This window comes from Heptranchias perlo, chromosome 17, assembly GCF_035084215.1.
Source record: "Heptranchias perlo isolate sHepPer1 chromosome 17, sHepPer1.hap1, whole genome shotgun sequence".
In the NCBI taxonomy this organism is placed as follows: domain Eukaryota; kingdom Metazoa; phylum Chordata; class Chondrichthyes; order Hexanchiformes; family Hexanchidae; genus Heptranchias; species Heptranchias perlo.
Genome location: NC_090341.1, coordinates 42,610,506 through 42,634,698, shown reverse-complemented (window position 1 = coordinate 42,634,698; position 24,193 = coordinate 42,610,506). Strand labels below are relative to the sequence as shown.

The 24,193-nt window shown below is 41.8% G+C and overlaps 1 protein-coding gene across 1 annotated transcript in view; it reads right to left on the bottom strand.

Annotated features, from left to right (window-relative positions):
* lrrn1 (leucine rich repeat neuronal 1) overlaps positions 1–19,251 on the bottom strand; it is a 38,196-nt gene extending 18,945 nt beyond the window's left edge. The window contains exon 1 of the mRNA XM_067998924.1: positions 18,895–19,251. The gene's annotated coding sequence lies outside the window, so the exon portion shown is untranslated. The remainder of the gene's footprint in view (positions 1–18,894) is intronic.
* Between the last annotated feature and the right edge of the window lie 4,942 nt (positions 19,252–24,193).

Sequence of the window (24,193 nt, the reverse complement as noted above, 5' to 3'; positions counted from 1 at the left end):
TAGCACCTTTCACAGGATGTCCCAAAGCGCTTCACAGCCAATGAAGTACTGTTCTAATGCAAGCAAATGGGCCAGCCAATTTTCGCACAGCTAGTTCCCACAGGCAGCAATCATTTTTTGTGTTGCAGATTTAGGGTTACATTTTGGCCAAGACACCAGGAGAACACACTGCTCTTCTTCAAATGGTGTCATGGGATCTTTTATGTCCACCCGAAGGGGCAGACGGAGCCTTGGTTTAATGTCCCACTCCAGAGATCGAGCATGTAATCTCAGTGGACACTCCAGTGCAGCACTGAGGGAGGCTGGTCCGTCAGATGTGCCATCTTTTGGATGAGACATTAAACCAACGCCGCTACAATCTGAACCATCTCAATCACCTAAATATAGCGAGAAAGAATAAATGCAAGAAAGAAACATTCACACGCACAACTTATTATAATGCAATCCTTTAATAGGTGAGAAGGTTTTTTTTAAAAAAACTACAGAATAAATTCACAATATCAAGATTTGGCTGATTGAGTGCTACGACAATTTGATGTAATGGAACGAGTTCAAGTTCAGTTAACAATAAACTGTCAGCTCAACTTCAAATTGCTACATTCTTGACATTGATTCACACACTCTCTTATATAAAGAGGCTAAATCCTGCAATTTATCAGTTTGAAACAGATTGCTTATTTAAAAAAAACTGATTTGGGAGATATTTCCGGAAGCTGAACTACAAACAAAAACAAAAAGTCCAATTAAGAGAATCAATATGCCAACACGTAGCTAGCGATTAGGTGCAAATACAGATTAGGGCTATTTTGCAGCAGGTACAGGTTTCTATTCATTTTTGGACTATATAGTGATGTACAGACTAGACAGTGGAGGAGCAGTTGGGTGATTATTGGCCATTACTCTTGACCCAAGCTCCAGTCTTTCTCTATTACCTTTCCATCTAACTATTCTTTCAATCCTTATCTGCTGATCTCTGCCATTGAACTGCATCCTCCTTGATTCACTCGACTATATCCCAGTTGATCTCTCACTCCATCCATTATTATTTTTACACTAAACTACATCGGTACCATCCCAGGCTCTTGTCCAATGGAATAAAAATCGAGGAGTTCTATAAAGGCTGTTCCGCCAGATTATCGCCAATGGGGTGAAGAAATCTCTCAAACCTCGGGCATGTCTCCCACGGTCTAATGATCTCCCCAGCAATACTGCCCATTACCCATCTTCTCTGCATCGCTCTGAAGAATTTCTGTTCTCTTGCGTGCCCCTGCCTCCTCCATGCTGCCATTGGAAGCTAATTTATTAGCAGTTATATCCTGCTCTTTGCACGTCACTTCTAAAGCCACTTCTCCTTGCCTCTCTGTCCCCACTTTCAAACCCTTCAAAATTCTCCAAGCATATCTTAGGCCCCACTTCCCTAAATTCTTTACTTCCTGCTCGGTGTCCACCTTGTATGAAGAGCTCTAAGATGCTCATTACAGGAGTAATGCATAGAAATGCAAGTTGTATCATTGTATAAATGAATTGTAATTTCACTATTGAAAGGGGAATCATTCAATTAATTACCTGGTAAGTGAATTGGGATCCTGAAATGTTTTCACTTTCACAATATTAGAGTTCACAGTAAATGAAATATGATTACATTTTGATTACTTATCTCAAATTGCTGTTGAAAGTCAAGGTTGCAAAATGTAGTGAATTTTTTTTTTTAAATCAAGTTACAGCAATTGACATAACTATGCAGATTTTTTTTACCAATGAGCTATGATTTGAAACAAGCAGATTTTTGTAATTGTATGCTGGAGACACCAATGAAACTGCACTGTACCCAATCTAGACCCCAAATAGTTAAACTCAAGTCACATCCAAACCTCTTGTGGTCTGGTATCTTTTACATCATGACAACGGATGGGTTCTCTGCTTAGACTATTTGTATCTGTACAATATACTGAAAGTAAGCAATAGCTATACATGTCTATATATGGATCTCCGGTCCAAGAGATTAACAATTCTTGAACATTCATGAAAAATTAATCTTTGCCTATAACCATGCGACTACCAGGATGGTAGAAGGCAAACAAAATGGTCCTTGGTCTTTTTTCCAACCTAGTAATTCCCATGTTTCTATGTAATCAAAGTTCACTGCATAGTTCTTTAATATCTAATGATAAATGGCCAGGAATCTGCAGTGTATGATTAAATGTGTGCAGATCATGAATCTTCATTTGTAACAACTAGCAACAGTCACAAATTGTCAAAACCAGCTGATTTGGTAAAGTTAGGTTGTTTTATTTGCAGATGTTGAAGCTTCTTTTAAAAGCACGTTCTTCCCTTTGCTCGTTGTTGGGAATTCCCGTGCCACAAAACCTGCCTGGACTTTATGCTCGACAATTACACCGACAGAAGTGCAGCATTGCGAGACAAGGGCGCGTCCCTGTGTCCAAATGATTTTCCAGCCTGAGGGTTTGTACACATAATTTTGGCAAGTTTCTCAGTACCTACTGGGAGGTCCACCTGGAGGAGAGGCAGAGATTGACTGCAGCAGGCTGTTAGGTAATCCCACAGCATAGCATGGCCAGCAGCTTGTGTGCACTTCATTGCTGTGCTTATGCTTTTTTGGTTGCTATGGCACAACTCACAGCAAATACATTGGATGAAGTATTTGTATCATTTGCATATTTATATACCCATTCCCACCCCATACATGGGCAAATAAATTGTATTTCCTCTGTCATTCCAGCTGGAAATCCTTTACGTAGCAGAGGTGAGCAGGGAGCCAGTGGATTGGCTCCTACTGCATTTTCTGCCATCGCCCCCCCCCCACTGGACTTAGGCTAGCTTCCCAGTGTAACTCCAGCAGGAAATCTAGGATCTCCAGCCAACAGGCGTGGGTGGTCAACCTAGTGAGACTTGCTGCTCTGAAACCAGCTGCCAGGAGGTGAGAGGGGACTCTGGGGTGGCTCTTCCTTTCTGTAGGGAAGTACCTGGCATTTGGTAGCATGGCTGTGACTGGCAGCTCAGAGTGTGGATGAAACCATGTATGTACCTTGCAGCCTCTCTTCTGTTCCCCCTCCTCTCTCGTTGTACTACATACATGCTTCTATTTCAACATGTTCTATCTCCATGCTGTACTACTTTGGAACATTTTTTGACAGTCAATTAGAAATAAAAAGCATGGAACTGATTCTCAATGAATATCTATCAAAGTTCATCAAGTTTGTTCAATTAACAAAAATTTGAGTGACACCCAAGGAAAAAGAAACCGACTGAATATTCATGAAATGTACCCAGTTAGTATTGTTCTCGACCATGTTTCACTTCAACAAAAAAAACAAAATGTACTCACTCAATTGAATTGAGGGCCAAAACTCCCATCCTTCATCAATCTGGACCAAGGTGGGTAGATGGAGTTAAGATACAGATCAGCCGTGATCTAGCTGAATGGCGGAACAGGCTCGAGGGGCTGAATGGCCTACTCCTGTTCCTATGCTCCTTCTTAGTCTGACCGTGTCTTATACACAGCAAAAAGGTGGGGAAAAGGCAATTACAGTACCAGGAATATAAAATGAATGCAGGCCTAATGAAGAGTGAAGACTTGAAACATTAGTCAGTCTCTTCTCCTCACAGATGTTGAAGGATCTTCGCCTGACATGTCCATAGGGATTCTCTGGCAGCAGATCGCTGGATCCCCGAAAAAGCAGCGTTAACAACTACTTCCGCCATTTCTCCAGGGGTTACGGCAGGAGATCGAGAGAATTCCCACAGAAATCCAGGGTCTTGCTCTATATGTCCAGCATTTTCTGTATGTATTTTGTTTCAGATTTCGAGAACTTGCTGTTTCTTTCTCTACTGACCATGATTTCCAAATGCTCAGAACTTAAGATTTCACCAAATTGAATTTTGTCCTCATGATGTTCCCCTTGGTGTTAATAAAAAAAAACTTCAATTTATTTCTACAGAGCTTCACATATTTATGGCCTTGAACCAATTATGAAGGATATCTAAGACACTGATTTTCAGAAGATTAACTCAAGGTAACTGGAATAGATTATTTTCAGACTTTACTTTGTGAATTACCAATTCACTATTTGGTATTTTCAAATATCTTTTTTTTAAATCCACAGACACTTTGTCCATTTTAAATTGTTTTAAGTTTCTAACTGCACCAAGAAGCCTGGGGCTTATTTCAAAAAAGGTAATTTTTTTTCCATTAATTTTTTGAATGGATGCCTCATCTTGTATCTAAATATTGAGATAGAAATGGAAAAAAAGTACAATGAACACCTCTAAACAAGAAAAAAAGGGTCAGTTTAGTTGCCATCATGGGGAGGGATTGGATGGACTTGGACAAATCAAGCTCAGTATAAATGCACTAAACAAAGGAATTACTAGACAATAAAAGACCAAAGTTCATCGAGTTTGCCTTCTACCATCCCAGTAGTCGCATGATACAATGATAATGGAGTTGTTGACTAATCATAGCAATCAATCTACAACACACCCAGAAATGAGGCAAGGAAACCCTCAGTGGTGGAAAGCTTTGGAAACCATAGGTCCAAAATCACCTGTTGTTTCCAAGCATGCTCCACTTACTATGTCGTGCTTCAAATTACTCATATACTGTATCCCAAAATTTCACTTTCTGAAAGAAATCCATCCAGTTTACATTTGAATGAATCAATACTAACTGCTTCCACCATCTCCCCAGTAAGCCTGCTCCATAGATTTACCATTTGCTCACTGAAATATTGGGGTCAATATTTTGTTGTCGCTTTTACGGCGGTGGGTTGCGTGGCGTGCCTGTGTCCTGTCTTCGAGAGACGGGACACTTCATTATAATATTTAAATCAGGCTCTCGCAATGCATTGGGAGCCCGATTTAAATTTAACGGTTGCTGGCCAGGTTACCCAGGGCTTAGGAAACCCGGCAGTGAAATGGAGATGGGAGCAAATTTGTGAGCCAGGAGTAGCAGGAATGCTCCCCCCTGCCCCTCAAGCTGCCGTGATCGGCTGACCCCCCCCTCCCCCCAATCTTTCGCTCCCTCCCGATTCCCAGGCACCAACCATCACCGCGCCCCCACCACCCCCCCCATTCCCTCCATCCTTCCCTCCCGAATGCCAGTCTAACCCCCGCCCCAGACCTTTCCTGATTGCCATCCCCAACTGCAGCCTTCCAACGCTGGCTTTCCCGCCCAGCAGTCGGCCAGCCTATCAATCTCAAGGGCAATTAGGGATGGGCAATAAATGCCGGCCTCGCCAGCGATGCCCACATCCCATGAACTAATTTTTTAAAAATGGAATAAAAAATTATAATGAGGACCTCTGCCTCCCTGGGAATTCCAGCTTACCACTCCCCCGGTACTACGTTCCCCCGCTCCCTCCCCACCTCCTTGTAAATATTGGGGCCATTGTTTCTGCAGATTAGTTTTGAATTTAACCCCCCTTTCAAAGTGCAGGCCACGTCCTCTGGTTCCACTGTTCTGGACAAGATAAAACAGCTCATCATGGTCTACATTATCGAGTCGCTGTCCAAGGGCTTTTATCAGGATGGCTTATATGGTGGGTGTATCCCTTTAAAAACTACAACAGCAATTTGCATATTACTCAATTTAAAATTCTCCATACTTCCCCACTCCAAAATATACAATGCCTCTATTCTCCGTTTTCAATCTAATCTGCAACCTTCAGCGTGTCCTCACCACGAGCCAAAAGCTATGTTATTATGCAAAACATTTTTATTTCTGGGTGCCGTTTAAAATCAAGAAACCCAAGTGAAAGGTGCAAGGGTCTATTGTTCCAGAATGACAGCAGCAAGTTTAAAAAAGAATTGGAGAAAAACCTATCAAGAATCTCTGATTAGGGGACACCAAATGTGGGTTATAGATCTACTTTTCAATATGTAAACTAGTTTGTAGTGAATCCTCCTATACGTGGATGGAATCGTGATATGTACAGTTAGTAAACGGACTGAAAAAGAGTCACCTTCCAGTTGATTGTTTAACCCCACCTTGTAGGGATTACATGCGTAAGGACACCTAAGGATAGACATTATATGGAGCAAGTGCAGGCTGGAGATAGCGCTATAATACTGTGGCCCCAGCTCTGCACCCCATGCTCACGCCTAGCAAAGTTCAACACTGGCAACAAAACCGTGCAATTTCTGCTCTCTAGTTTGCCAGGTTGACCTAGATTAACTTTCCCTGATACCATTAGAAAGAGCCTAATGTACTGTCTCAACATAAGAAAATGTTTCCTTTATTAGGTTCTGCGTTCATCATTGCAACAAGCTGAATGGACAAAACGCTTCCTGCTTGCCATTCTCTGGTGTATTTTGACTTTGAGGCCTATAATCGAAGGTAATGACCATAAAAATTGCTGTATTTATACTACCCCCAATTATGAAGCTACCGACCAGAGATAGCCTGAAGTGTTACAAATAACTGAGGGAGGTGGAGAGAGAAAAAACAAAACATTCCAGTCCAATAATTAGCTGCCGCAGAGAATAAGGCTGTTTTAACAGAGGCAACATTTCCTGCTCGGAATCTAGCAGCCAAGCAGCTGATGTTATCTGGACACAAGCATGGTTTTCAACTCAGCTGATTTGTAGCTTTGCTATTTATTTCATTGTAGACTAGATTACATTTCCAGACTAACTAATTTCCTGTGGTGTTGCTCATTGGCAGCTTGGAATGCAGCTCTAATAAAAACCACTGCTTAGGTACTTCAGGTGGGGCAATGGTCTAAGTAAGTCAGGGTGTCTATCGAAGTTAATTATTGTTGTTATTGGAAGTACCGGTAAGTTAGCAGCTAATTGATTTCTCTCCTTGTCACCTTAATAGCCGCCCAACGTTATCTATCCTGGTCACCTTAATAACCTCCCTACGTTATCTTAAGGTTAGCAAACAAACAGAAAATAATTGGGTTCTTTTTTGCGTACTTTCAATTGTAGAAAAGCCCAATAAATAATAACCAAAGTGTGACATCTGAAGTGTGAGATACACTCGCAAAACCTTTATATAAATATAGATAACATTCAGATAGACTTAAAAAACTAATTGGTAATACTACCACCAACTGCACTTTAAAAGCTACATTCATTCCCTTTCAAACAAATGACTTGTTTGGGGACACTGATGACATCAGAGGATCAATGAAATATTATTTGATCCCTTGGCAAACAGTGCAGTGCTTTTAAACCCTCCCCCCACCTCAACCATTTTCCCGATTTAGGGCACAGATGACTCGGCTGCTGTCCTATAGCCAATTGTAAAACCACTGCAGGTAATATTTTAGTCTCTCTGACGCATGGACGTGGGCACAGAGACACTAAGTGCATTAGGCCCACAAAGTAATATTTCAACACGGTGCTAGATCTGCGTGGGTTAATTATCTTGCATCTCTCTCCTATCAGAATCTCATCACGATGTGGTGTACGGCACGGAACAGGCATAATAAATCTAATCCAATCATGGCCTTCTTTCTGGTGAATGTGAGCACTTATATGCATTTATATGAAGTAAACACCACCCTGCCGTATTGCTGGCAATGCCCCCCACCTTGTGCCAGGTGCGAATGGATAGTGACAATTGTTCCCCCTCCCCACCCAAAAGCAGTTCAAAATGATACATTTTGCATTGAGTTAGCCAATCTCAGCCAAGGTAATGATGGGCAGTTGGCCTCAGCACCCTGAAGGTAAAAAGGGGGAAAATAAAGGCACTCAGCATTCTGATATCTACCTTCAATCCAGTGAGCTCATATGGAATATGGAACACAAATCTTAAAGTTTGCTGGTGGCACAATAGTAGTGGGATTGGCTTATAGCAAGGAAGACTTCAGGAAGACATACAGGTTAGCAGAATGAGAAGGGTGGCACACTTATTTAGTGTGGGTAAGTGTGAGGTAAGTGGGTAAGTATTGGGAGGAAAAGGGAATACCAATATACACTTGATGGAAAGATATTGAAGGGCGAACAGAGATCTGGGGTTCAAATACACAAGTCCCTGACAATGTGAATGCAGGTGGATAAAGCAATAAAGGCCAACATTTTGGGTTTTATAAACAAAGGCAGAATACAAGGGTAAAGAGATAATGATAAATTTGTACAAAACATTGGTTAGAATCGACTGTTAGAATCCTGTGTGCGGTATTAGGGGCCCCATTATAGAACAGACATTAAAACCATAAAAGCTTACAACCGAGATTCACCGGGAAGATACCAAAGATAGGAAACTATAGTTCTGAGAAGAAATTTGAGATACTAGGACTACTTCCACTGAACCAGAGAGGCTAAGGTGATTTAATAGAGGCTTTTTAAATTATTAAAAGTTTTTATAGAATGAATAGGGAAAAACTATTTCCTCCGATTAGAAAGTCAGTGATGAGGGATCAATTTACAAACATAAGAAACAGAAGCAGGAGTAGACCATACGGCCCCTCGAGCCTGCTCCACCATTCAATAGATCATGGCTGATCTTCTACCTCAACTATTTTCCTGTCTATCCCCATATCCCTTGATTCCCCTAGAGTCCAAAAATCTATCAATCTCAGTCTTAAATATACTCAACGACTGAGCACTCACAGCCCTCTGGGGTAGAAAATTCCAAAGATTCACAGCTCTCTGAGTGAGGAATTTTTTCCTCATCTCAGTCCTAAATGGCCAACCCCTTACCTTGAGACTATGGCCCCTTGTTCTAGACTCTCCAGCCAGGGGAAACGGCCTCTCAGCATCTACCCTGTCAAGCCCGGTGAGAATTTTATACGTTTCAACAGGATCACCTCTCATTCTTCTAAACTCCAGAGACTACAGGCCCATTCTACTCAATCTCTCCTCATTGATTCCTGGGATGAGAGGGTTGTCCAATCTAGTGAACCTTCATTGCACCCCTCTAAGGCAAGTATATCCTTCCTTAGGTAAGGAGATTTAAAGAGATAAAGGAGAGCGATTAGGATAAATTTATTTAAGCAGCAGGTTGTTGGAGCATCAAATTCTTTGTCATAGGGAGTAATAGTTGAGGCAGAGACCACTGCATCTTTTAAGCAAGAATTGGATAAATATTTGAAATAGAGGAAGATTCAGGGCTATGGGGAGAGAGCAGAGGGATTTGTTTTGGATTGTTATAGCAAAGAGCCAGTATAGACATGATAGGCCAAATGGCCGACTTCTGTGCTGTAACCATCCATGGCTCCTTGTTTGGGGGAGAGGGGGGTGGAATGGTCAGACGATGGGTACAAGATCTTACCACCAGCATAAAAGCAAGGGTTTCTGTTTTTCCAGTGGTAAAGTGAAAACATTTAACTCCTGAGCAATTAACTTAAGGCAGGAATCATTCATCAGAAGTTGGAGTGTAAAGTCTAGTTGGTGTTGTGGACCGAATCACACCAGCCATTTATGGCCTGTGTTTCATTTTTGGTCGGACTCCGATCTCTGATTGTATTTGCCTGACCTGTGCCATATTCATTCCTGTGACCAAACATTGTAAATGCATTTATACAGGCAGGCAGGGGGTTGGGTGGAAGGCGGGGAGCAGCTATACTGACTGCAGACAGCAACACCAGATGGAGCTGCCGACTGGCATCATACATGCATGCTGCTTTATCTTGCATGACTGCCGGTCTGAACTGAAACTAAAGGGTGAATTGTGCTTTTTGCTCCCGCTTTAATTAACCATGAAAATCCAGCAACCTTGCAAAATTGATCTACTAACTGAAGCATTTTATTTTGAAATGGAGGATACTGGAATACAAATTTGCACAACACCACAAAACCACTACTTTTTAGGGCCTCGTTTCAGCTAACACGAAGAATTCGAGAGGACTCCAGTCCCTTTATAATACACTGGATTTGAAAAGAGTTCAGTGCAACTCGGTGATAGGGGATAATGCAATTCTGACGCACAGTTCCGACTCCCTGCTCTCCGTTCAGCCAAATCTCTGCAAATCTGATTTATGAAAATATCTGCTTTTAATTTTTATCCACTGATAATCTATAATGGCTCCGAAGCGGAATGAATAGCCGCGGTCAATAGTGTTACAAGATTAAGCAGTGCAGATGCATTAGAATGCGTGGACAGAAGGGCTGGTCATTGATTGGGACACAAAAGGGTGAAAAGGTTAAATCAGGCAGAGAATAAGGGCAGCCGAGAAATCCACTGGGCGACTGTCGGTTCAAATTCAAGCAGTGTGGGAAAGAATTTGTATAGCCTGCTACAGGGACACATTAAGGTTTCAGTTCTGTTTGAGTTTATATTAAGAGGCAAAGTCTATTTGGCAAATCAGAAATTGCAGACCTCCCTGTTTATTTTTTTGTTTGAAGCAAAAAGCTGTGCAGCAGTCTGAGCTTTCGTCCGCAATTTGTAAATGTGGCCTCCAATAATTTAATTATATGTAAGGTTTCCAGCATTTAAGCACATTTTAAATATATGCAAAGTGGATCGGATGATGCATGTGATGGTGAGCGAGGGGGAACAGGGGCTGAATTAAACTAGCACGGGATTAACAGATGGGGAAAGGGGGTCGTGGGCATCATACAACGAGGGCATGGTCTGCATTTTAAGCCAACCTCATGTGGTAAGATTCAAGGTCTTACTACCTAGAGGGCACAAATTTATCCAGATCAAAACCAGTGTCCAAATATCTGTGGCCTAGTTTACGTTGTTAAATCTCAGTGGGCCTCTACTAGATCCCAATACGCACTTACAGCACGTGTTTATGCAGTGTATGGGGTACCTGTGGGCATTGTGTCTGCGTGATTCTTGTGCGACATAAACTCTGGGGAATACCTTATAATCAGCAGGGGATGCCAAACTAGATAATCCAGCTTCTATTTATGTGCAGCTTATTACCAAAGAACACCTGAGCTCAGCTTGTCTTAATTGGCAATGCAATCACCTCTCGAGTCGGAAAGTTGTGGATTCAGGCTCCACTCCAGGACTTGAGTGCATAATTCAGGCTGACTACCCAGGAATGCTGCATTGTCAGAGGTGCTTTTTTTTGGGCACGTCACTCATCAGGGCCCCCCCCCCCTCGCTGTGTACTGCTGGTTCAGGTGAACGTTAAAGATCCGACAGCATTATTCAAAGAAAAGCAAGAAGTTCTCCCATTACATTGGCCAACACTATTCCCTCAATCGCCACTGAAACCAAATTAGCTGGTAATTCATCTCGGTGCTCGTTTGTGGGTTCTTGTGTGAAAACTGGCTGCCATATTTGCCTATATAATAGCCACTGCACTTTAAAGTAATTCATAGTAAGCAAAATGCTTCGAGACATTCTGAGGGACATTACAAGGTACGAACATAAGTCTTTCTTCGCTCCACCGGATGGCATCATATTAATATGAAAAATCATTGCTGTATTTCTTGTACCAGTACAAAATAGTTCAACTGCTACATTTATGCCAGAGCGAAGCCCATGTTGGATTCACTCCAGATGTCCAACTGCCTTCTACCCAATAATCTTCCAAACCATTTGGCCATACTCTCCCAAAAATCCGTAGATACAGCGCTGGTGCCAGAGGACTGGAGAATTGCAAATATTACACCCTTGTTCAAAAAAGGGTGTAGGGATAAACCCAGCAACTATAGGCCAGTCAGTTTAACCTCAGTGATGGGGAAACTTTTAGAAATGATAATCCGGGACAGAATTAGCAGTCACTTGGATAAGTGTAGATTGATTAGGGAAAGCCAGCACGGATTTGTCAAAGGCAAATCGTGTAACTAACCTAATAGAGTTTTTTGATGAGGTAACAGGAGAGGGTAGACGAGGGCAATGCAGTTGATGTGATGTATATGGACTTTCAAAAGGCATTTGATAAAGTGCCACATGGTAGGCTTATCATCAAGATTGTGGCCCATGGAATAAAGGGGACAGTAGCAACATGGAGACAGAATTGGCTAAGTGACAGGAAACAGAGTAGTGGTGAACTGGAGGGAGGTGTACAGTAGTGTTCCCCAGGGGTCGGTGCTGGGACCACTGCTTTTCTTGATATATATTAATGACTTGGACTTGGTTGTACAGGGCATGATTTCAAAATTTGCAGATGACAAAATTTGGAAGGACAGTAAACAGTAAGGAGGATAGTAATAGACTTCAAGAGGATATAGACAGGCTGGTGGCATGGGTGGACACATGGCAGATGAAATTTAACCCAGAAAAATGCAAAGTGATATATTTCGGTAGGAAGAACGAGGAGGGGCAATGTAAACTAGAGGGCACAATTCTAAAAGGGGTACAGGAACAGAGAGATCTGGGGGTATATGTACACAAATCATTGAAGGTGGCAGGGCTGGTTGAGAAAGCGGTTAAAAAAAGCATACAGGATCCTGGGCTTTATAATTAGAGGCATAGAGTACAAAAGTATGGAAGTCATGATGAACCTTTATAAAACACTGGTTCGACCACAACTGGAGTATTGTGTCCAGTTCTGGGCGTCACACTTTAGGAAAGCTGTGACGGCCTTAGAGAGGGTGCAAAAGAGATTTACTAGAATGAGTCCAGGGATGATGGACGTTAGTTACATGGATCGACTGGAGAAGCTGGGGTTGTTCTCCTTGGAACAGAGAAGGTTGAGGGGAGATTTGATGGAGGTATTCAAAATCATGAAGTGTCTAGACAGAGTAGATAGAGAGAAACTGTTCACATTGGTGGAAGGGTTAAGAACCAGAGGAGATAGATTTAAGGTGATTGGCAAAAGAACCAAAAAAGGTGGCATGAGGAAAAACTTTTTTTTTAAAAAAGTGAGTGGTTAGCATCTGGAATGCACTGCCCGAGGGGTTGGTGGAGGCAGATTCAATCATGGCCTTCAAAAGGGAGCTGGATAAGTACCTGAAAGGAAAAAATTTGCAGGGTGGGGGAGTGGTACTAGCTGGATTGCTCTTGCAAAGAGCTGGCACGGTCTCAAAGGGATGAAATGCCTCCTTCCGTGCTGTAACCTATGATTCTACCAGTTGTCACACTGTTCCTCAGGTACATGGAGGTCAGGATTCAAGTGAAAATGCTAGAAATCTGGATGCTGAAGAGTGTGAGAAAGTCACATTCTGTGACCCAGCCTCAGTAACAGAATCCATGTGAATGAATTAGGGGCAATGAATACTTTATTCCCGGGAGCATCTCCACTAAGGTATTTGAACTGTTGTTAAAGTTCAATACATGAATACGTGCAAATTGTCCCTGTGCAGCCATTCTGTAGTCTCTCTTATTTACTTAAGTTCTTTACTCTTAATTGTGTCAGCTATTCTTGATGGGAAATTCCTCGGTGCCTCTCCCCACCGTAACTTTGGCAGAAAACCCATCAGCACATGTAAATGGGGTTTCCGTTAAACTACTGCTGAAGTTACAGCAGCGGGACGGGAGATGCTTGGAGGAAATTCCCAGTGTCTATTGTTTGCCCAGCAGGTATAGTTCAGCAGGTAACAAGAGGCAAGTACATGGGGAAAAGCAGTGAGCAGAGGGGGAAATAATAACAAGGGAGAGTGGAGGGAACCCCTGTTGAAAGTTCACCACCACTTTATACCAGCAATGCACCCAGATTGTCACAAACTTAAGGTAGGTGTCTCACCTATTGGTCTCTATAAATGAGGATTTAGCAGGAAATTTGAAGAAAGCTCAGTAGCTAAGCCAACAGGGCTGATGCAGTCCACTAACAGGCACATGATTTTCCTGAACTTCATTTAAAAATAAACAGAAAGGAACAGTAATGTATCCTTTGATTTATTTTATTTTATTTTACTCCACTCCACTAAACAGCTGTTCACAAAATGTTCCTGGGATTTAAACAGCCCAGTTACACAGATAATGTCTTCAGGTCCATTGAGCATTCCTGAATTGGACAGGTAGATTGTTGCAAAGGGGATTACTGAAATTTAAGATGGAAAGAGTGTACCAATAAGCATTAATAGCAAATCTTCTAATCTGCTCCTAATAGACAGTACTAACCTTCTGTTGCATTAGTCATTTCAAAAGGTAAATTATTAAAAGATAAGGAAGCCCATTCTTTGCCAGGGCATGTGTACTCCTCGGAGCTAAACTCTCTAATTAGCACAGTGCAACTTTAAACGGGATCAAGCATCATGTCTGCATTTTACTCCATCACCATGGAGCCCCATAAATGCCACCACTGTCCAGCTCGGGAAACAAATGAGGAGGCATCTGCACAGAGCACATGTCTGCCAGGACAACCAGACACAGGGACTGAGAGGCCTTTGTTCACGGTCACATTCGATGTCGACACCGAAGCAGCTTTTCTCCGGCTAATTAAAGCAGTCAATTAATGAAATGAACTCAACGTTTCAGATTTTAAAAAGTCAGTTGCAAAAAAATAAAACTGAACGAGAATCGAGACCCTTCAAACCCTGCGAGGAGAAGGTTTGTAGAAGAGGTATAATCGAGTAAGGAATCTAACCATTGGATGCTTGAGACTGTAATCACGTATTTATTATTCAACAGAACAGGCAATTCTAAAACATTAGTAATGTTACTAAGCATTAAACCAAGCAGCATCAAAACATAAATCTAAGAGTTACCACAGTTTGTGACGCCTATTCACATCCTACACTGTTGATGGAAATCCAAAACCTTTCATTTTCAGTGAAGCTTGTTTAATAGCTTACAATACTAATTAGTATATCGTTTTTTTGGTGGTGGGGGCGGGGAATAAATAACCTTATTTTCCATCCCTCAAGTCTTCCCTTCCTCCCACAAACTATATGCTTTTAAAGACAGAAGCTTACTGTCATCCAACCATGATTTCCGTTACGTTCCTTATTGCTCTTTTTAACCTTGTTGGCGTCCTGAGCTCGGGGCTGTAGCCTCTCAGCTAGTTTTTTTTTAAAAAAAACATGCTCACATAGTCTAACCAGATCACAGATCAGATCACCCTGACCGTAGGCAGGAGGTTGGACGATGACAAGCTCTTGGATTTCCACTAACATTGCTTTCAACCAGTGCTAGAGAATGGTTCGAAAATGATTCTCTTTTTGATTTTCCTTTCCATATGAAAAGGTGCCTGGCACTTCCTTAATTACATCGTTGGGATTAGAGCTTGGCAGAATTGGGGGACGGGAGTGTTTGACCGATGTCTCCATGGGAACTTCCAATGGTAGTTTAATTTGCTTCTGTCAGTGTACCACAGATATGGAGGGCATGTTATTTTTTATTTAGCATCACACACCTAAATTCCTTCTTATACATCTGTTACTGTCATAGTTTTGCTATAGCATGGACACATCACATTTTTGTACCCTCTCTGGTATCCTATTATACAATGCAATAAATGACTCATTCTTCAAAAGGCCCTCATGGTGGATTCCATGGTATAGTGACTGCCTTGTATATTAATAAATAAAACTATTTACCAGGTTGCAAGGTTCAGAGTAATTCATACTAAACTGTGACAGTTAGACAAGGGTTCAAAATGGTGGAAGACAAATTTAGTATCAATAAGTGGAGCCAAAAACTCTGGAATGATTGGATATTGTGGAGGGGGCTGTGGGGACTATGCATTTTTTCAGGTTGGATGATCTGGGTTGGGCCTAATGGCCTCCCTGAATCCTATCTGTATTGTGACTATATAATCCACTCAAGCTTTGTTTTACAGCACATGACCCCAGGATGGGGTCAAATTCTATTAAATATGCACAGTGGGAAAATGAGCTTACTCTGCAACTTCCCAAAGCAAATGCTTCTTGTTACAAATTTCTGCTCAGTTTTGGCGAATTGCTGAAGAGAGTCAGGGGCAAGATTAATTTGGCGCTACAGTTGATATTTTATTGAGCGTCAGGTGCAGCAGCTGTGGGCAACCATCACACTGAAAAGTACTTCGTGGAAAAAAATTCAACAGTCTCAGAGAGCCTGATAATACTATTAATGTGTTAATTGTGTGCCTCCATCCTGGGTGGAAATGGCTACATATGCCGCATTCAAGTAATGGAGGCCACTTCCATTCCCTACCCCCTGCTGAAACTTCGCTGCACTAATGCGGAAAGCCAGCCAGAAGCAATTCAAATGGGTTCATTAATATTTATTCAGCACCATGAAACAGTGTTGCAGAACGCTAAGTCAAGATGAGTGAATTGGTGCCCTGTAGCACCCAAAAGTGCAGTGCCTCAACATGGCATCAATGTACTAACTAACCAGGGCATTACAGCCTTGTGTCACACCTTACCCCCAAAGCAAGAACTTTTATCTCATCTTGATCTTTTGAACCACTTTGTTGACTTGGGGTAAGTGACTTTTGTATTACCAGCGGTAACGTATCAGAATTGTAATGTACAATCCACATTCAGTGGCCAAACCTCGATGTGTACACGTGCACATTGGATAGAAGAATTATTGATAAAGGAATTTTGAGCAGTGCATGCTGCAGTGGATACAATAATATTGAGCAAGCTAGCATCAATTACATCAGCATTGTGCATCCATGTTCACAAGCTTGTGTAAAATGATGTCCCAAATATCTTCCCCCAGATTGGCCAGGTCCCTATATATCCGCAAGAGTCAGTCCGTAAGCAACTGATGGTAACAGGTATAAAATCCAGTCCCAAGTATTTTCAAACTTCCTTTAAATCTTATATATTCCACGTGTGAATCATTATTTTGGATTGCACGATCATCTGAAGTTCCTGTCCCATGGACAGCAAAATGACAGTGCAGCCACGCACTGCAAAGTTACTCATATGAGGGAGAAAAAAAAATCTGAAATGCAAACTCTTAAAGCCCTCAGCACTGATGCCGCTGACTACCAAAGAGTGGAGTGCACAGGTTGTTTTTACTGGGGTTATTATTTGGCAGTGGAATCTGGTTAAATTCCAGTGATTTGCTTTAATTAACCCTTTAAGGTGGCTCATTCACTGATAAAATGGTTTGTTTATTTTTTTAAAATCAGCACATATTTAAACTGTAGTCTAGGATTTGACGCTTTAAATATTCATTTGCATATCATCAATATTAAGTGACAGTTAATACACACAAACTCAATACACATCTCAAACCGTCATTATGAATAGAGAGATTTACCTTTCTTAAAATCTTCAATTTACAAAAAAAACAACGAATTTAAACAACTCAGTCAGTTTAATTTCACAAAAATGCAGAGAATTGCAGAACATGATTAACAGGCAAATACCTGCTTCCGTTGTAAATCTTAACAAATAACTAAAAACCAATGTACTGCATAGATTTTCATAAATTTACATATTCACAAATGCTAAAATATACAATAAATTGAGCTAATTAAGTATCATTAGCTCTGGTGTTACACTCACACATACAAACACTGTGGATGAATTCCTATGCTATGATAGAAGCCCATGTTGCCCAAAATACTGTTTATTGGCCAGTCCTTCCACTGTTACAGTGCTGTTCTTTTGTTAAATGCTTTCAGAAACCATTATCTGAATGAATGTTGACACTGCTGATAAAGGTGACCAGTGTCATTCTTTGCCTGCCTTTTAAACACTTCCAACATAAAAGGGACCCGGAGATTTGTGAAATTAAAATTAGGCAAATGCAAGGAATAATTCCACGAGCTCTTCCAATCTTTGAACGCAAACCTTTTAGTTCAAATTTTTTTTTTTAAGGTCACAATATTATTACATGAAGGAAAGGGCACGATAGGGTGTGTGTTTTAATAAAGCAAAAAAAAATCTAGATACAAAGCAATAATAATGTAAATTTCCCAGTAAGCGCGAAAGAGCAAATTCTCAGCTTGATATATTGTTTGAAATGTTTTTTTAAAATCTGATACTATTGCCCTGCAAAAAGTTACAAGCATCTCATCACACAGCACAACACTTTTAGACCTGCCTCACATACAGTCGTCCACCACCAACGCCTCCTGTTTACATTCTCATGTTAAGGAAAAAACTCTTTTTAAAATAACTGTGGTAGAAAAAGCATGACAGGATCCAAATAGATAGACGGACTTCATGACAGATAAATCAAAAAGAGCTTCTAGAGGGGGCCAGTGAAAGGGATGCTGAAACTTTGGATTGGGGGGGGGGGGTGGAAAGAGAGAAGGATACATCCCCAAAGGAATGTCAAATGTTTTGTAGAAGCAGCAACTTATTCCTCTTCTCCTCCTTCTCCCCCTCCCCCCACTTTTCTTTCCCAAAAGGAAACAGCTGCCAAGGGGAATGGGGGCAAGAGAGCACAAAGTGAGGCAGAGCAACATTTGTATACACTAAATACAGAGCACAACAGCAGCTGCTCGCCTTGTTTGCATACCTTTAGACTATCTCATTTGGCAACTCAGACTCCTTTCAAACTACTAGAATGTTTGGATGCCTCCCTTGAATAATACCTTCCAAGGAAGGGGGGGGGGGGGGGTTGGGGATGGAGGATTATACCCTTCACGTGAATAGTCTATTCATCGGCTTTACACCAGGTCTGGGACCCTGTCACACAGCCTGAAGCAAACACTGACAGCTAGTTAATGGCCAGCTTCACACGCGCTCTCAAACACAACTTGCTCGCAGCCTTTTGTCTGGGAGCCCTTCTTGTACGATGCTGGGATGAGGTGCAGAGGGTGCTGCCTTTCAAGAGTGGGACAGACGGCAGACAGTGGCGAAGGTGAAGGACTCTTCCCAGCCCCTTCATAAGCTTTAAGGTGACAGTGGACTATACAATCTTAGAAACACAGGGCCCATGCTGGGCTTTTCACTCTCCTTCTTTAAGGCCTATTGTCTCTTTAGATTCCTCCGTGTGAATAGAGGAAGGAAAGCTCCTTCCAGAATGCAGTCACATTTAAATGCAAATCAGAGATTAGGGGACACACATGCCTCTGCTTAGCAGACAATCATTTCAGCTAAAAACCTGTGGTCAAATTAATAATTGCTCGAGGAATTACACATCTAACACAAAGCACTCAAGAGAGAGAGAGGAAAAAAATAGCAGAGCCTTACCCAAGTAAACTGAAGTGTTGTATCCAGCTGCAGGTTATATACTGAGTGGAAACTGTACTTGCACGGTGAATTGGGGCACTCAGCAGAGTGTTGTGTGCAGCCACTGTGAAGGACTCATTTAATTAATTGCAAACACCCAACAGTCTCTCTCTTTCTTTCTCTCTCCCTTCTCCCTCTCTGTATCTTTCTCTCTTTTCAGGCTTTCAGCAGGATTTCTTCCATCAGCTTCTGTGCAACAAAAAAAAACCTAAAGATTCAAATTCTTTAATGGCATTTCTGTTGCCTGTAGAAACCTCTGCTGACTGCAACAGCAAATGAGGTCTCCACCAGCTCGGAGCATCCACTCTCCCCAGTGCAGACTCCTTCCACTGCTTGTGGCAGTATTAGCACCTGGTACTATAATACAGCAATCAGCTGACTCCTAGTGCTTGATTGGTGGATGCCAGCTGCCTATCAAAGAATATTCAGAGAAGCAGAAGCCCTTCTGCAAAGCTGGCTGTGGATACAAAAGAGAGGGGTCTGAATGGGGAGGAGTTGGCGTGAGAGCACTGGGGAAGCGGGGGGGTGCCTTCATTTTTTTTCCCCTGTAAGTATTGGGTGATGAGTTGCAGGGAACGTGGTAACAGGACCGAATGCTACAGCTCAGATCGATTGAGTTCTGCCTGAAGTGCAGCTGTGTCTATCCTCCTTATATTAAAACTCCTAAATATCAGCCTGCTGACATTCTGAGGCTATAGGGAGGGAAAGAGAGGTAACGGGTCTGAAAAGCTGCCCCAGTTTGTTTTATACACTGCTAGAGAGAAAAAAAATGCCAACCTCATATTCTTGCTCTGCAGTGCAGAAATTCTTCTGTAGTCCTTTGGCCGAATGTCGTTCACAGTCTGAAAGGAGAAATGAGGGTCAGAATCCATGTTTCAATGATGCTGGATTCAATTAATAAAATAACTGTTTCTATGGGAAAGCTTTCAGCAAAAATAGTTTGTGTAGCAAACCAAAGCTAATAAAGCAAACACACATGCCAAGTACTGACCTTTTTAAAAATGAGCCCTTTATATATGATTTTCCTTGTCCATCCTTCAGATGTTTTTTTTTAAATCGCAACATGAGTGAGAAAAGAATTCTGTAAACCTCTTCTGCAGAATTGGATAGGCTAAAAACAATTCTTATGCTGATCTATCTGGTAACTCTGAGATTACGGGTAAATATTGAATCTGTTTTCTTAAAGCATAAGCTAAGGATCTGTGCCTGCAATAATGGTCTTTGTAAAACTGAAACAGCATGACAGTAATCATCAAACAAAACTAGATTTATCACTTTGAATGTGGAAGGCATCCAGATCTTCTGGATTCTCTAATTACTTTCTACCCCTCTATTTTTTTTTCCATTTCCACACATGGCTACCAACGCTATTATTCTTGTAACTGGTGATACATGACACGAGTCTCCGATCCAGCCTAGTGTGTCTATGAATAATATGAAGGTCAAGCAGAACTCCCAGTGACATAACAAAATATGCATTTGCATTTTTGCAGTTTTATTTTTAGTATTTTTTTTATTTCCTTTCTGCTTATTTAACCCTCTCTAGACGATGGTTGAGAGAGCAGCAGGAGACCTTCTTGCAAAAATCGGCAGATGCCACTATTAGGGCAGTAAACCCTCTAGGATTGTCCTGGAGTCTCCAGGAATTAAAGATTAATCTCCTGGAAACTGCTGCGAGCATCCTGGAAGAAAAATCATAGGGGAATTTAAAAAAAACTTTTTTTTCATTTTCTTGGAATACTTTAATTTATTAGTTATAAAAAACATTGGAGATGGAAGGGAGAGGAAAGGCTGTTTGACCGGGCAGGGCAATTGGAGGAGGGAGTTCAAGTGATGAAACTTTCAGGAATGTGTACAACCAGAGTTAGCAAGCCTAGCCTCTAATAGGTTGGCCACTGGCATTGGGGTACATGACAGTCCCCTGCTGTGAGTCTCATTCCTTGTGGGTAAGTATCTGGCCACTGCTCAGTGTTTACCTTAGTCTGTACCTGAGATTGGGAACTCACTGCATAGGTGAAAGTATACATCGTCCCATTCTGCGGTTACCACAGTGAATTGGCACTCCACTAGACCACATCACTCAAGGAAGACTTTTGATGGCTGAGGGGGAAATTTGATGGGAATTAAACACGTTTCTTGAAAGAAATTAAAATACATATTTATTTTTCCCTCAGTTTTCTTCTCTTCTCTTCCAGTTGACTGTTGCTAGAATACAACTATGGTCTCCCACTCTATGTCTCTTACACATTTCATCTTTGTGTGTATCTCCTTTTCCTTTTGGCTCCCACGGAGTCCTAAATCCAGATGTGGTTCTCCAATTCTCCGATATCCACAGAAATGGTCTTGTCTCTCCCCAGGTCTGGATCCACGACTCTCCTCTTGGGCATTAGGCTAATCTTCAAACTTCTTTTTAAAAAGAGTCCAAGCACCACAGAAACCCTTGGGGCCTGGAGTCAGGAGAGAAACAGAAACATATGCAGCTCCAATATGATTCAAAATAGGTTTGATGCAGAACAGCACCGAGCTCCCTATGGTGATACTCCTGGTTTTAAAGCCTTCCACTTTCTGTGCAGATTCGTGTAGAGACTTTAAAATTATTTTTTCATGAAAAAGAAATTATTTTCAGTTTTCCATCCCCTCCTTTTCACTGCAGAATTTTGTTTAAAAAGTTCAACTAATAAAGAGTACCCAGTCCCTGCCATTGAATTTTTAATTAAATTTTACATTTATTTCTCCTAAATCTTTCAGATTAATTTTATATTTTTATTGAAATAAACATAATATAATCATTGAAATAAAATTAGACCCAAAAAAGACCTCACCTCTGAGTCAGATTCAGCAAGTTCATCACTTCATCTTCTGCACTCATAGAATTAAAAAGTCTCCGAGATTGTGCAGGAATATTGAGTCAATCTCTTCTGTGGCCCCCTGCCTCTCATGCTGATCGCATATGTTCTTAGACTTCTTTCTGTATAAAAGTCTCCCTAAAAAGCATAATAAAGGAAGCTCACCAAGCTATTGATAGGGGCTGAGTAATTCATGGAAAATTCCCTCACTATTGCTCCAGATGAAGATCTTTCAAAATAGAGGCGGGGCCAAGATCAGCACCAGATGCTAGCCTGTGGCCAAGGATGGGAGCAGAGGGACCTGTGCCTGTCAGCAAGTGGGAGGTTGAGAGCGAGGGAATGGGCAGGCAGGATTGGGAGAGAGGGATTGAGCTCTGCCATCAATTGATACCACCTGTTAGGCTCAGCAAGTGGTCAACTGTATCTGAGCAAGAGCTCCATTTCTACAACTTCAATCCATGGACCAGAGGATGGAGTCTTGACATCAACTGGGGTTTGGTCCATGGCACAAACAGAGCTTGTTCCCTGGCTTGGAAATATATCACCATTCCTTCATCATGGCTGGGGCAATACCCTAGAATTCCCTACCTAACACCATTATGGGTGTGCCATTAACACAAGGGTCTGCACTGGTTCAATGAGATGGCCCACCACCACCTTCTCAGGGCAACTAGGGATTGGCAATAAATGTGACCTCGCCAGTGTTGCCCACATCTTGTGAATAAAACACAGTCTGAAGTCAAAGAAAATTCATTTGTGACAGTACATGCTATCAATTTGATAGGTTCTTTCAATGATTTCCCAATTGAATCAGCTACCTCACTTAAACTAAAACCCATGATTCGTGGGTGGAGTCAGGAAGTGATGTAATGTGTGTGTGAACAACACAAAATGCTGTCAAACAGTCTCATTTGCATGCATCTATGATGCTCCCATCTGCTTCAGGCAGGAGCTTTTATTACCTGTCCCAAAGGCAGTCGAAAACTTTGACAAATTCAGGAAACGATGGAAATTAGGCATTACTGATTTCAAACATTACAGTCTGTTACTCCTCTGCCTGAAAACCAAGCGTAATGAGCACTAAAAGTGACTATATTGTCATTGGCTCAAACGACATACCACGAAAGGAAGTTGGAGCAAAAGCATTTGATTGGTCAGTTTTGTGATACTTGCTGGTTCGTGGCTTTGAAAAAGAAAAGAGTAATTTGATTGGTCACGTTTGTGGTGGTTGTTGATTGGCAGCTTTTGCTACTTGCCTCGTGAATGCAACTGAGTTTTGATTGATTCACATTTAGTCAATTAGATATTTGAGCCAATCAGCACAGTTAGTGTAACAGATAGTGCTTGGTTAAGTTAATTTGATTTCTTGACCTATGGATGCTTGATGGCTTTGAAAGTTGTCACACTATGGAATCAAGTTCTTAATTACATACTGGCTGATATCCTATGGCATTGCTCACAATAAATTGAAGATTTTATAAGAACAGGGTATTATACCAAGTGGCATTATCAGGGATAGGGAATTTGGGGCTGCCTTAGGATCTGAGAGCAATGGGAAGGAAGCTTGGGGTCTGGGATCCCCGGAAGAATTGGGGCCATCCTGGAATCAGGGAGCACTGGGAAGGGGCTCCCGGAGTCTGGACGCATTGGGAGGGTGGTCTAGGTGTTTATGGCATAGGGATCTGAGTATTTGGTAGTGGAGGGAAGACGATGTGGGGAGGGTGTGCATGAAGACTGGGGAATGGGGTTTGGGAGAGTTGGAAAGGTTACCAGGGTTTGGCAGTGTTGGGGGTGGGGGTGAGCCCAGCAGGCTTGAGGGGCTATGTGGGCTCAGAAGAATCGGCCTCAAACTGTCTTCAGCCCCTTTGGTCCCATCAGAGACTCTGCCTTGCATTCCCACCTTATCAGCCTTCCCCCAAGTCCATCCTTCACCTTCATTCTTTTATTGGCAGGTTCTCCTGACTGGTGATTCAAGATTGTTTACATGAGTCCTTCAGAGATTTTTATTGGTCGTTTTCCCCCCATTTTTCTCATCATCGATTTGTATGTTCCCCACCTTTACAGTTTTGGTTTGCTGCTGTTTCACTTTGAACCAATCTACAAAATGTGCTGGGCAAACTGATGACATAAATGTGACTGACAGCAATTAAACTCTAATTGACCTCAGCCTTGTGCTTATTTACAGCAGTTAGACTTTGTATTTAATGGAAGAGGCACGCTTAAATAATTATACTGTAGTAGCAGAATAATACTTTACATGGTATAAGCTCCTGCCATTATAAAACACTAACTTATTCTGATTTACAATAGGCGACTGCCATGGAAATTGCAATAGTACCATAAAAAATTCCTGCCTAGCAAACAATTCAATTCATGGCTGCCCGTTTTTGCACCTGAAAAATAGGCGGCCAGCA